Source organism: Mesoplodon densirostris, chromosome 1 (assembly GCF_025265405.1).
Source record: "Mesoplodon densirostris isolate mMesDen1 chromosome 1, mMesDen1 primary haplotype, whole genome shotgun sequence".
Taxonomy (NCBI): domain Eukaryota; kingdom Metazoa; phylum Chordata; class Mammalia; order Artiodactyla; family Ziphiidae; genus Mesoplodon; species Mesoplodon densirostris.
The window spans coordinates 56,965,987-56,981,383 of record NC_082661.1 but is presented as its reverse complement, the minus strand read 5'-3'; the positions used below and the strand labels follow the sequence as shown (position 1 = coordinate 56,981,383).

The 15,397-nt window shown below is 38.6% G+C and overlaps 1 pseudogene; it reads left to right on the top strand.

The window, feature by feature from the left end:
- The window catches only part of LOC132479675 (cytosolic beta-glucosidase-like), a 166,193-nt pseudogene extending 153,521 nt beyond the window's left edge, over window positions 1–12,672 (top strand).
- Window positions 12,673–15,397: the final 2,725 nt, after the last annotated feature.

The window sequence follows — 15,397 nt, the reverse complement described above, 5'->3', positions numbered from 1 at the left end:
CTAGTGACTCTCTTCTTATGAAGACACCAGTCATATTGGATTAGGGCCCACCCTAATGACCTCATTTTAACTTAATCACCTCTTTAAAGACTTTATGTCCAAATAAGGTCATGTGCTGAGGTACTAGGGGTTCGGACCTCAACATGTGGATTTATGGGGGACATAATTTAGCCCATAACCCACAACCCAAGAGACTCTGCTTTTAGTGGGTTTGGGATGAGGCTAACAAACTTTTTTAAAGCTATGCCCCAAGATCTAACTGCTTTAGGTGGTCAGAGTCAACATTTTGAGAAAATTCCTTGGTGGACTGGTAATCATTTTGACATTTGCTTTGGCTCCATGTCTTTATATTTTCTTGCTTTTTTCCATATTCAGCAACAAATTAATGCAAATAGAAGATACTCCATGATCCTCAGTGAACATTCCCCAAGACCTCTCCCTAACTCTGGTGTCTGTCTGAGACCTGTTCCCATTCTAGTTCAATAACCTTGAATCTGAGGTGGTTTTGCATCCTGTCTTTTGGACTTGTTATGACATTGACCTAGCCACATAGTATTTAAGGTTTCAACTCAGACCCACTCTACTAGTTTTTTCCACATCTCGGAAAGGATTTGCTGCTCGAGAAGTAAATCTCAGGATGCACCTGCTCAACTAACACACGAGTTTGAGAGCTTGGACATCAGAAACTCAGTGCTTTACAGGGGTCTTAGAAATGCTTCTCAGGGCTCAGGAAGGAAGGAAGCCAGGCAATGACTTGGAGATGTCACCCTGGAGCAAAGAAAGGAGTCTGTCAACTGATGTAAAGAGCCCTGCGTTCAGATTTACACAGCCTGTAGCTCTCCCTTTGTCCTTACAGTCACCTTTCACAGACTGAATATTGTCCCTGTGACTCCCTTTTCCCTTTTACACAGTTGAAGATGTTCATTAAACACAATTTCTACTTTATCAAAATGTTTGGGGTGGGGAGAGGGCACATCAAAGTGTATTTTTACTTTGGCTTCTATATTCTTCTAAGGGGTGGCCAGAGGAAAGGAACAGAAACCCACCATGGGCTAGGTATTGTGCTGGGGTCCACACTATCCTGTTTCATCTTTACAATAGTCCTAGGAGTAAGTATTAGTGTCTCCACTGTACTCAGGAGAAATTAGAGTCCCCTTCAGCTAGTGACTACTGGACCTGAGGTGCAAACCCAATCTTGCAGAGGTTTCTTTTTCAAAAGATATTCCAAGTTGGTCTCTATGATTTAAACATAATGAATATGGTTATCTTATAGTCTGTCTGACAATTCTAATAACTGAGATCATTCTGGGTTTGTTTCTTATTGTCTGTTGATTCTGGTGATTTTTTTATGTCATTATTTTGCAGCAGTCTGTATGGTCATACATGTGCTGATGATTATACTTTAAAATGTTTGTAATAATAATTTGAGGTTTAGAATATAGGTATCTCCCTTTAGAAAGAATTTGAATGTGTATCTTTCCAGTATCTGGGTACTGTTAGTCTGGGATCACCTCAATCCAAGATCCAGACTTAACATTTTCTGAACCACCATGTGACTTAAGACTTTCCAGTGACTGGTATTCTTCTGGCTCACACTTACACTCAGGGTTTAGTCTTTCGGGATCTTAGTTTTCTGAGTGTGGGGTCTCATAGTAGATTTCTTTGACACTTATTCTCACCCCAGAAAATAGAAAAAGTTTCTGATTTCCTAAGACTGGAAAATTCCATCAGGCAAAAATAGCTGCCATGCCCACGAATCTCAGTTCCCACTTCCTACTTTGGCCTGGTAATTCCCTATGAAATTAACAGCTTTCCACTGTTTTGAAGATATGTTTAAAAAATTTTAGTCAGCATGTTTACTTATTTTCATTACTTGATTGAATAGTGTAATCTGCCATTACCTGAACACAGAAATCTAGGGGCTTATAATTTCCTTTTTTTAAACATCTTTATTGGCGTATAATTGCTTGGCAAGGTTGTGTTAGTTTCTGCTGTATTACAAAGTGAACCAGCTATATGTATATATATATCCCCATATCCCCTCCCTCTTGTGTCTCCCTCCCACCCTCCCTATCCCACCCCTCTAGGTGCTCACAAAGCACCGAGCTGATCTCCCTGTGCTATGCAGCTGCTTTCCACTAGCTATCTATTTTACATTTGGTAGTGTATATATGTCCATTCCTCTCTCTCACCTCGTCCAGCTTACCCTTCCCTGTCCCCATGTCCTCAAGTCCATTCTCTACATCTGCCTCTTTATTTCTGTCCTGCCCCTAGGTTCATCAGAATTTTTTTTTTTAGATTCCATATATATATGTTAGCATACAGTATTTGTTTTTCCCTTTCTGACTTACTTCACTCTGTATGACAGACTCTAGGTCCATCCACCTCACCACAAAAAACTCAATTTCGTTTCTTTTTATGGCTGAGGAATATTCCATTGTATATATGTGCCACATCTCCTTCATCCATTCATCTGTTGATGGACACTTAGGTTGCTTCCATGTCTTGGCCACTGTAAATAGTGCTGCAATGAACATTCTGGTACATGACTTTTTTTTTTAACATCTTTATTGGAGTATAATTGCTTTATAATGGTGTGTAAGTTTCTGCTTTATAACTAAGTGAATCAGTTATACATATACATACATCCCCATATCTCTTCCCTCTTGCGTCTCCCTCCCTCCCACCCTCCCTATCCCACCCCTCTAGGTGGTCACAAAGCACTGAGCTGATGTCCCTGTACTATGTGGCTGCTTCCCACTAGCTATTGGTTTTATGTTTGATAGTGTATATATGTCCATGCCACTCTCTCACTTTGTCGCGGCTTACCCTTCCCCCTCCCCATGTCCTCAAGTCCATTCTCTAGTAGGTCTACGTCTTTATTCCCATCCTGCACCTAGGTTCTTCATGACCATTTCTTTCTTTTTATTTTTTTTTAGATTCCATATATATGTGATAGCATATGGTATTTGTTTTTCTCTTTTCGATTTACTTCACTCTGTTATGACACACACTAGGTCCATCCACCTCATGAAAAATAACTCAATTTCGTTTCTTTTTATGGCTGAGTAATATTCCATTGTATATATGTGCCACATCTTCTTTATCCATTCATCTGTCGATGGACACCTAGGTTACTTCAGTGTCCTGGCTATTGTAAATAGTGCTGCAATGAACATTGTGGTACATGACTATTTTTAAATTATGGTTTTCTCAGGGTATATGTCCAGTAGTTGGATTGCTGGGTCCTATGGTAGTTCTACTTTTAGTTTTTTAAGGAACCTCCATACTGTTCTCCATAGTGGCTGTATCAATTTACATTCCCACCAACAATGCAGGAGGGTACCCTATTCTCCACACCCTCTCCAGCATTTATTTTTTGTAGATTTTTTGATGATGGCCATTTTGACCGGTGTGAGGTAATATCTCATTGTAGTTTTTATTTGCATTTCTCTAATGGTTAGTGATACTGAGCATCGTTTCATGTGTTTGTTGGCAATCTGTATATCTTCTTTGGAGAAATGTCTACTTAGGTCCTCTGCCCACTTTTGGATTGGGTTGTTTGTTTGTTTTTTGCTATTGAGCTACATGAGCTGCTTGTATATTTTGGAGATTAATCATTTGTCAGTTGCTTCATTTGCAAATATTTTCTCCCATTACGAGGGTTGTCTTTTCATCTTGTTTATGGTTTCCTTTGCTGTGCAAAAGCTTTTAAGTTTCATTAGGTCCCATTTGTTTATTTTTATTTTCATTTCTCTAAGAGGTGGGTCAAAAAGGATGTTGCTGTGATTTATGTCACAGAGTGTTCTGCCTATGTTTTCCTCTAAGAGTTTTATAGTGTCCGGCCTTACATTTAGGTCTTTAATCCATTTTGAGTTTATTTTTGTATATGGTGTTAAGGAGTGTTTTAATTTCATTCTCTTTCATGTAGCTGTCCAGTTTTCCCAGCACCACTTATTGAAAAGCCTGTCTTTTCTTCATTGTATATTCTTGCCTTCTTTAACAAAGATAAGGTGACGATATGTGTGTGGGTTTATCTCTGGGCTTTCTCTCCTGTTCCATTGATCTATATTTCTGTTTTTCTGCCAGTACCATACTGTCTTGATTACTGTAACTTTGTAGTAAAGTCTGAAGTCAGGGTGCCTGATTCCTCCAGCTCAGTTTTTCTTTCTCAAGATTGCTTTAGCTATTTGGGGTCTTTTGTGTTTCCACAAATTGTGAAATGTTTTGTTCTAGTTTTGTGAAAACTGCCATTAGTATTTTGTTAGGGATTGCATTGAATTTGTAGATTGCTTTGGGTAGTAGAGTCATTTTCACAATGTTGATTCTTCCAATCCAAGAATGTTGTATACCTCTTCATCTGTTTGTATCATCTTTAATTTCTTTCATCAGTGTCTTATACTTTTCTACATACAGGTCTTTTCTCTCCTTAGGTAGGTTTATTCCTAGGTGTTTTATTCTCTTTTGTTTCAATGGTAAATGGGATTGCTTCCTTAATTTCTCTTTCAGATTTTTCATCATTAGTATATAGGAATGCCAGAGATTTCTGTGCATTAGTTTTGTGTCCTGCTACTCTACTAATTTCATTGATTAGCTCTAGTAGTTTTCTGGTAGCATCCTTAGGATTCTCTATGTATAGTATCATGTCATCTGCAAACAGTGACAGCTTTACTTCTTCTTTTCCAATTTTGATTGTTTTTATTTCATTTTCTTCTCTGATTGCTGTGGCTAAAACTTCCAAAACAATGTTGAATAATAGTGCTGAGAGTGTACAACCTTGTCTTGTTCCTGATCTTAGTAGAAATGATTTCAGTTTTTCACCATTGAGAACGATGTTGGCTGTGGGTTTTTCATATACGGCCTTTATTATGGTGAGGTAGTTTCCCTCTCTGCCCACTTTCTGGAGAGTTTTTAGCATAAATAGGTGTTGAATTTTGTCAAAAGGTTTTACTGCATCTATTGAGATTATCATATGGTTTTTCTCCTTCAATTTGTTAATATGCTGTATCATATTGATTTGCATATATTGAAGAATCCTTGCATTCCTGGGGTAAACTCCACTTGATCATGGTGTGTGATCGTTTTAATGTGCTGTTGGATTCTGTTTGCTCATATTTTGTTCAGGATTTTTGCATGTATGTTCATTAGTGATATTGAACTGTAACTTTCTATTTTTTGTGGTATCTTTATCTGGTTCTGGTATCAGGGTGATGGTGGCCTCGTAGAATTAGTTTGGGAGTATTCCTCTGTCTACTATATTTTGGAAGAGTTTGAGAAGGATAGGTGTTAGCTCTTGTCTAAATGTTTGATAGAATTCACCTGTGAAGCCATCTGGTCCTGGCCTTTTGTTTATTGGAAGTTTTTTTTTTTTTTTTTTTTTTCGGTACGCGGGTTTCTCACTGCTGTGGCCTCTCCCGTTGCAGAGCACAGGCTCCAGATGCACAGGCTCAGCAGCCATGGCTCATGGGCCAAGCCACTCCACGGCATGTGGGATCCTCCTGGACCGGGGCCGAACCTGTGTCCCCTGCATCAGCAGGCAGACTCTCAACCACTGCGCCACCAGGGAAGCCCTGTTGGAAGTTTTTAAATCACAGTTTCAATTTCAGTGATTGGTCTGTTAATATTTTCTATTTCTTCCTGGTTCAGTTTCAGAACGTTGTTCTTTTCTAAGAATTTGTCCATTTTTTCCAGGTTGTCCATTTTATTGGCATATAATTGCTTGCAGTAGTCTCTCATGATCCTTTGTATTTCTGTGGTGTCAGTTGTTACTTCTCCTTTTTCATTTCTAAGTCTGTTGATTTGAGTCTTCTCCCTTTTTTTCTTGATGAGTCTGGCTAATGGTTTATCAATTTTGTTTATCTTCTCAAAGAACCAGCTTGTAGTTTTCTTGATCTTTGTTATTGTTTTCTTCATTTCTTTTTCATTTATTTCTGATCAGATTTTTATGACTTCTTTCCTTCTGCTAACCTTGGGAATTTTTTGTTCTTCTTTCTCTAATTGCTTAAGATGTAAGGTTAGGCTGTTTATTTGAGATTTGCTTGTTTCTTGAGGTAGGATTGTATTGCTATAAACTTCCCTCTTAGAACTGCCTTTGCTGCATCCCATAGGTTTTGGGTCATTGTGTTTTCATTCTCATTTGTTTCTAGGTAGTTTTTGATTTCCTCTTTGATTTCTTCAGTGATCCCTTAGTTATTTAGTAGTGTATTGTTTAGTCCCCATATGTTTGCATTTTTTACAGTTGTTTTCCTGTATTTCATATCTAGTCTCATAGTGTTGTGCTCAGAAAAAATACCTGATACAATTTCAATTTTCTTAAATTCACCAAGGTTTGATTTGTGACCCAAGATATGATCTATCTTGGAGAATGTTCCATGAGCACTTGAGAAGAATGTGTATTCTGTTGTTTTTGGATGGAATGTCCTATAAATATCAATTAAGTCCATCTTGTTTAATGTGTCATTTAAATCTTGTGTTTCCTTATTTATTTTTATTTTGGATGATCTGTCCATTAGTGAAAATGGGGTGTTAAAGTCCCCTACTATTATTGTGTTACAGTCGATTTCCCCTTTCATGGCTGTTAGCACTTGCCTTATGTATTGAGGTGCTCCTCTGTTGGGTGCAAAAATATTTATAATTGTTATATCTTCTTTTTGGATTCATCCCTTGATCATTATGTAGTGTCCTTTTTGTCTCTTGTAATAGTCTTTATTTTGAAGTCTATCTTGTCTGATATGAGAATTGCTAATCCAGCTTTCTTTTAATTTCCGTTTACATGGAATATCTTTTTCCATCCCCTCACTTTCATTCTGCATGAAGTGGGTCTCTTGTAGACAGCATATGTATGGGTCTTTTTTTTGTAACCATTTGGCCAGTCTAAGTCTTTTGGTTGGAGCATTTAATGCATTTACATTTAAGGTAGCTATCACTATGTATGTTCCTATTACCATTTCTTAATTGTTTGGGATTTGTTATTGTAGGTCTTTTCCTTCTCTTGTGTTTCCTGCCTAGAGAAATTTCTTTAGCATTTGTTTTAAAGCTGGTTTGGTGGTGCTTAATTCTCTTAACTTTTGCTTGTCTGTAAACGTTTTAGTTTCTCTGCCGAATCTGAATGAGATCCTTGGTGGGTAGAGTAATCTTGGTGGTAGGTTTTTCCCTTTCTTCACTTTAAATATGTCCTGCCACTCCTTTATGGCTTGCAGAGTTTCTGCTGAAAGATTAGGTGTTAACCTTATGGTGATTCCATTGGATGTTATTTGTTGCTTTTCCCTTGCTGCTTTTAATATTTGTTCTTTGTATTCAATTTTTGATAGTTTGATTAATATGTATTTTGGCATGTTTCTCCTTGGATTTATCTTTTATGGGACTCTCTGCACTTCCTGGACTTGATTGACTATTTCCTTTCCCATGTTAGGGAAGCTTTTGACTCTAACCTCTTCAAATATTTTCTCAGACCCTTTCTTTTTCTCTTCCTCTTCTGGGACCCTTATAATTTGAATGTTGGTGTGTTTAATGTTGTCCCAAAGGTCTCTGAGACTGTCCTCAATTCTTTTCATTCTTTTATCTTTATTCTGCTCTGTGGTAGTTATTTCCACTATTCTATCTTCCAGGTCACTTATCCGTTCTGCTGCCTCAGTTATTCTGCTATTGAGTCCTTCTAGAGAATTTTTAATTTCAGTAATTGTGTTGTTCATCATTGTTTGTTTGCTCTTTAGTTCTTCTAGGTCCTTGCTAACCATTTCTTTATTTTCTTCATTGTGTTTCTGAGATTTTGAGTCATCTTTACTATCATTATTCTGAATTCTTTTTCATGTAGACTACCTATTTCCTCTTCATTTGTTTGGTGTGGTGGGTTTTTACCTTGTTCCTTCATCTGCTGCATATTTCTTTGTCTTCTCATTTTGTTTACCTTATTGTGTTTGGGGTCTCCTTTTTCCAGGCTGCACATTCATAGTTCCCATTTTTTTTTGTCTGCCCCCTGAGGGTGAAGTTGGTTCACTGGCTTGTGTAGCCTTCCTGATGGAGAGGACTGGTGCCTGTGTTCTGGTGGTTGGGGCCTGGATCTTGTCTTTCTGGTGGGCAGGGCCACGTCTGGTGGTGTGTTTTGGGCATGTCTGTGAACTTAGTATGATTTTAGGCAGTCTCTCTGCTAATGGGTAGGGTTGTGTTCCTGTCTTGCTAGTTGTTCAGCATGGGATGTCCAGCACTGGAGCTTGTTTTTGGTTGGGTGGATCTGGGTCTTACCGTTGAGACGGAGATCTCTGGCAGAGCTCTTGCTGATTGATATTACGTGGGGCCAGGAGGTCTCTGGTGGTTCAATGTCTGGAACTTGGCTCTCCCACCTCAGAGGCTCAGGCCTGATACCAGACCAGAGCACCAAGACCTTGTCAGCCACACAGCTCTTATGCTGTAACCTCAGAGCCAGAACAGTACCCAGCACATAGGAGACAGTTAATGAACATTTGTTCAATGAATAAGTGAACTGTCTTGGTAAATATCTGCAGTGACCTGAACTTGAAGGCCTGACTGTTGCCTTTCTCTGGATGAGAAGTTTTAGATTTATTCTCTTGGGCACTAAACAGTTGAACCTAAAATGGTCTGATGGAAACATGTTTCTAATCAACCAAGAAATGCCTTTAAAAAGAGCAGCACAGAGATGTCTCAGGAGGAAAGTAGTCTCGCAGTCAGGTCGCTCCTGGGCCCTGCCTGATGTCCAACTCACCCCCAGAGTCATGAGTTAAAGGCCTATAATTTTTCTTCTTATCCATTCATGGTGGTTTATCTCTCACTTTCTCTCTCTCTCTCTTTTTTTTTTTTTTTGTGAGGTGCTGCCTTTTACACTGTCCTGGACCTTTCCACTGTTTCATGTCCTGGCAGCTTGGGTCTGTGGATTAGTGGTATGTTTTATAGCTTCATAGTTATGTCACATTCATGGATGTCTTATATAAGTCCTAGGCAATCTTGAAAACACAGATTATCTATGTTTATAAACTGTGGGGAAATAAATCCTACTGATGCTGAGTGCCCCATTTCTAGCCCTTTCTAACATGATAGACAGAGGCATAATCACGACACCTCATTAAGTCAGTAAATTGAGAGGAATTTGCCCAATACCATGAAATAAGGTGTTTCTAAAATGTGTGTGTTCATATGTGTGTGTGTAGTAAAGGGTTTGGTTTTGCCCAAAGCATGGATTGGCCTTTGCCCTTAGCTTATGGGAGAAAATAATCTATTCCAACCTGATGAATGTCCTTGTTTAGGGTGAGTGCTAGTCACATTAGGAAGACCAATCACGTGACTGAGCGAGGGACTTTGGGTCACATGCTGTCACTTGACCTGGGGATTGAGACATCCACATGGGCAATCAATCAGTCATGCCAATGTAACAAAGTCCCTATAAAAACTCTGGACATCAAAGCTCAGGTGACCTTCTCTGGTTGGCAATACTCTGTGTGTGTTGTCACATGTCAACACCAGGAGGACAACTTTTCCTGACTCCTAGGGAAAAAGACAATGTAAACTTTGTGTTTGAAGACATCAATTTCTGACCTATGTGTCTTTTCCTTTGGCTTATATTATTATGTATCCTTTGCTGTAATACACCATAACTGTGACTATAAGAGGTTTCTGTGAGTTCTGAGAGTTCTTCTAGCAAAAAATTGAAACTGAGCATGCAGTGAGAACAGTCTGGTGAAGGACTGTTTCCTCAACCTTTTCAGTTTGGCCAACACAGGGCAGTAAATGTATGTGTACATGCATAAGTATGTGTGTGTGTATGTGTGTGTGTATAGTACAACACTGACATGGATTTCTGATAAAGAGAACAGCTGAAGGATATAGTATATTAATAAGTCTTAGATAGTTTTCTCCTTGCATCTTTAAATTCAACCTGCTGACTGTGAGATCTTTCCTACTGACCTTTTATTCCAAAACCAAACTCTGACCCCGGGATGGGTATCATATTCATCCCCGTGTACTTTGTACACATCTGCAGTTCCTGTCAGTCTGTGTTTACTTTGCCCGCAACTCTGCTTAAAGAAAGAGAGTGAATTCACAGAAATGTTTTTTCCCTACTAAGATTTGGGACCCCATAAATCATGGTGACAAGAAATGTGATGATGGTCTCTTTCTGTTCTTGAGGAGGTAGGAACAGGAGAAGCATGCAGGTTCGGATACGGTTTTGTAATTTTTACCAGTGGTAGCACCATCAGAAGGATTCCAGCAGGCTAGCTCCTCAGCCCTAACCAGGTAATTCTCTACTTGAATGTTCCTGCAATGAAAATTCAGAGACATCCACCAGTATCACTCAAGCCGTTTAGTACCTGCTGTGGAACTCCTGGCAGTTAACAATGAAATTGTCAAGATTTCCTTTTTGCTCCCTTCCAAGCAGGCAGGGCATTGTTTTTATCTCCTGGTTTAACACATGAATCAATCCTTTTGTACATGATTCGTGGGACTGTGCATGTTTTCAGAAACTGTTTGGCTTTATACCTGGCAGACTGCCTTGTTGAGAAGTAGTTCTGCAAATGAGAAAGAAGATATGCAGATTTTCACATGTCCCCACATTGAATTATAAGGCAGTCAAAAAAGATTGCCATTTTATGGCCTGGTATTTGGTTTTAGTCATTTTCACTCTTAGATATATTCCTTCCAGAAATTAAATTTAAAAAGATTATTTAAAAATATTGGTATTTTGCAGATTGTGGTTAACAAGAGAGGGGAGTAGACATGTGACAAGGTGGTCAAGTGGGAGAAGGAATACCGAGTAAGTGTTTTAACTCCTGTAAAGCTTGGTGTGCTTGAATGGTATATATTTCATTTTCCAATAAGACTTTATTTAAAAAGAATCAATCCAGTTTGGTTTAATTTGTGCCTTGAGGCCATTCACAGGGCATTCTCTAAGTAAAGCACTTTGTATGCCTCCATGCACAAAGGTAGAGGGCTTATGCATCAATTAACCTGTCAGAAAACTTTTGTCGATGGACTATCCATAGTAAAAAAAAAAAAAAAATTCCATTTTTCTATAGAATATCCATACTAAAAGTAATTCCATTTGTCTTCAGAATATCCATAGTAAAAAAAAAATCCATTTGTCTATGGACTATCCATAGTTAAAAAAATTGTAAGATTTGGCAATCAACACATGTGTAATAGTATATGGGTGTAGTAATTTTGAGAGACCTGAAAAATACAGTTTTATAGCAGAAAAAATTAAAAAGTGGATCTTGGTTTGCTGAAGCTAGAAGAGTCATTTACATTGAAAGAAAGCCCCAATAAAATTAGATTTATTATATAAATGTTCATTTTCACCTAACTTATTTAGGATTATGTCTACCTTATAAAGAAAACTTGCCTTTTAATTTAATTTCTGCACCATGAAACAGATTTAAGTACATCCCATAGATAAGGTTTACTTGCTATGGTTTTAAAAAAAGAAAATGCTCAATGCAAAGATTCATGAAACCTAAAGGTTTTGCCAAACTTAAAATACTAATTAAAAAATGAGCTCAATTCCCTGACTAAAAGAGAGAAATTAGTGTAAAACTACTTAAAGAATTCTCCACACTTTGGCGTCTTAATACGGAGTCCACGGATGGTGTCTGGGGCATCCACAGATGAAATTATATAGAATATTGTGTTTGTGCATATATGCATTTGGAGGGGAGGTGGTCTAGTGCTTTGGCTCTTAGGGCTTAAGCACTACTCTGAGTTTAGATGTGGGGTAGAGAAGATGCTATGGCATTTCTGTGCCTACTCAGTCTAGGATAAAGGCACAGCCAGAACCTGTGCTGATCCTTTTCATTTTGGAGATTCTATTTCCAGAATTATAAGATATACCTCAGTTTGGTCACAAGGTAAGTACTGGGACTTCCTCAGCTGTGTTTCTATCACTTTTTTCCAGTTTACCAATGGGCTTTCTTGATTATCTTGAAGCTGTATTTAGAATCTGGGTAGTATTTTTACTGAATACATTTCTAGGGTACTAGGGAGAAACTCTGTGTGTGTGTGTTTCTTCATGTCTGAAGAATAGTAGGTGTTGAAAAGATGTGTACTGAGTAAAAGACAATGAGTAAAATGAATGTAATAATGAATGAATAACCAAATATTTAGAATTATGTAATTTAACTTCTTTTTTCACTGTCATAATTTATTTATTCATTTATTTACAATTTTAATAAAAATTAATTGGGGCCTATTATATTCTTGGACCTTGGTTGAAATTCAGAGATTAAAGAGCTCCCCAATCTAAAGAAGGGGGGGCAACAAATAAAAAGGCATGTAAATTAACTTCTTGAATGAAGCCCTTGCTTGGTTAAAACAGGAAATTTAAAAAGGGGATTGAGACAAGGCTTTTTCTGTTCCCACTGTGATCCTCTGCAGGAGAAGGACACCCATCTACACTGGTCATCAGTGATTTTGTGTTCTCATAAAACCTTTGGGGAAATGGTAATTTTTTGTTTTTGTAATTTTAGCTATCCAACTTGATAAAGTCAATCTTTAAATATATTGTGCCTGGTCTTTTCTGGACAACTTGAGTGGACCCACGGGTACAGTAGCCGGTTTGGTCTCTTCCACGTTGATTTTGAAGATCCAGCAAGACGCCAAGTGCCTCACACGTCAGCCAAGGAGTATGCTAAGATTATCCAAAACAATGGCCTGGAGGGACCTCTATAGGAAGGGTGTCTGGGCAATTTCACCTGGAGAAGGGGCCTCTGCTCTCGGAAAGGAAATCTGTTTTGGTAGATCCTTCAGACATCCTCAAGCCTTTGTAATAAATAGGTCCTACCAGCTGATCCGTGATCATGAAGTCTGAATATGTAACGCCTGGGGATGTATTTAATGATGGCTTTTACTCTATTTGTAGTTGATCAATGAAGCTTTTTAAAAAAATAGATTAGAAAACTGCTGCAATTGATTTTTATATTAAGAAATCAGATGGACTTGGAAACTTCGATTTAACTCCTTAGAATTTTTCTAGAAAAATAATGCAAAATTTATAAACACAGTGTGCTCATGATTTGCAACTCTAACGGCAGAACACTTATTATAAAAATACTTGTTTATGAGCCTATTTTTTTCTATTTACATAAGCTGTTCTTTGCTTTTGTAGGTCCATTGTCATGTGTTCCATAACTTTCTACTATTTAATCTAGTATAAAAATCAAAATTAAAAGTTAGTCCCATTGTATCATTATGCATTCTGTTCACCAAAGGGATTAACTGATAACCGACTTAATAAAATGGATTGGTTGATATATTTGGCACATAGTTTACCTATGCATGAACAAGTACATCTTTCTCTTGCCTGATAAACTTTTGGAAAATAAGAAAGTAATAAAACAAACCAGAATGTGAATGGCAAAAAAGAGTATTTGAGCATTGATGTTTAAAGAAATTGGATTCCTACTCTATAACCACACCAGATTAAAAGCAAAAGAATGAGCAGGGCATGGTGTCTACTTTTGGATATTTTTAAAAATTAAGGATCCGGGGCTTCCCTGGTGGCGCAGTGGTTAAGAATCTGCCTGCCAATGCAGGGGACACGGGTTCAAGCCCTGGTCCAGGAAGATCCCACATGCCACAGAGCAACTAAACCCATGCCCCACAACTACTGAGCCTGCACTCTAGAGCCCGCAAGCCAAAACTACTGAAGCCCGTGTGCCACAACTACTGAAGCCCACGTGCCTAGAGCCTGTGCTCCACAGTAAGAGAAGCCACTGCAATGAGAAGCCCATGCACCGCAGCAAAGAGTAGCCCCTGCTCTCAGCAACTAGAGAAAACCCGCATGCAGCAGCGAAGACCCAATGCAGCCAAAAATTAAAGAATAAATAAGTAAATTTATATTAAAAAAAATTAAGGATCTGTCAGAACATTGATGACAGCCAGGAAATAAATACATGAGTTAATTGACTTACATGAGTGTAAGCAAAGGAGGGGAGGATTTCTTACCTCAGTGGTTGAAATGCCTGAGGTGTATGTGAGGTTGCTTGGACTTGGACATTTTACTCAGCTTCCTCAGTGGGGGTCAGGAAGAGATATAGGGCTCCCTCTGGACTTCCTGTCTTCACTCCATCACATCTTCCACATATGTGGACTTTGTGCCCTCACATCCATATTTAAGTAATATTTACTAAACTTTCATGTGTCTATCAGGCTTGAAGAGAAGAGGTAAGTATTATCACCCCATTTTGCACACTGAGAAACTGAGGCTGCACTAATGTGCATCTTCCTCAAGTCACATCAATGCTTGTTTACTGGACCTGGCACCTCCTTGGCATCAGCTCTGTTATGACCAGCACAGTGTAGATTGTGGTGTCATCGAAGTCTTCTCTGCATTTTTTAAAAAGTAAAAAAGAAACAAGTGTGTGGAGTTACTTTATGCAGGAAGACATAGGAAAGGTGGTTTTCTATATTCTCCTGCTTGCCTGAGGAAATGGAACATACTTTGCCATTCTCTTAAGGCTTTGGCCCCGAGCGGATGCTCTGCCATTTTTAAAAAACACTGTGGTCAGTTTCTGGATTGTTTTCATGTTCATAATCAGGGAATTATTTACAGCAAAGTACATTCTCTCAGTAACTTTGGACAGAGTGAGAAAGAAACCGTCATAGTAGTTCAATAAACGTGGATGGGGGCCTCCCTGGTGGCGCAAGTGGTTGAGAGTCCGCCTGCCGATGCAGGGGATGCGGGTTCGTGCCCCGGTCTGGGAGGATCCCATATGCCGCGGAGCGGCTGGGCCCGTGGGCCATGGCCGCTGAGCCCGCGCGTCCGGAGCCTGCGCGTCCGGAGCCTGTGCTCCGCAACGGGGGAGGCCACAACAGTGAGAGGCCCGCATACCGCAAAAATAAATAAATAAATAAATAAATAAATAAATAAACGTGGATGCACTGGGGAAAATTATATTAAAATTAAAATGGTATACATAGGAATTTCTATTACATCTTTGCCACTCGTTTGTTATTTTTATTGTTTAATGAAACATTATCTCACAATTTGTGTTCATATTAAAAGCACATTTCCAAATCTTATTTCATTCTTCTCCTATCTAGCCTGTCTTTTTCATTTTTACCATGCATCTTATTTACAGTTTCTGTGCCCTCCTTATATTATCTTGCAAGACAACTGAGTTTTCCTTTTAATTAGGATGTTGCTTTGAATACTACTTATCCTGCAGGGCATATTTACAAGTTTTACAACAATACAAATGAGCATTGTATTTTTGTTACCAAAACTGGAAAATTAATATTCTTGCTGTAAATAAAACGATTTGTCACATTTGGTCTACCAATTGAAACAAACAATCTAGCATCAGTGGCTGGGCTGCCTCACAGTGCTGTGGCCTCCGCAGACCTCTGCTGCATTTGAAAGGCCAGCTCTTTGTTCCAAGAGATGGATCAAATC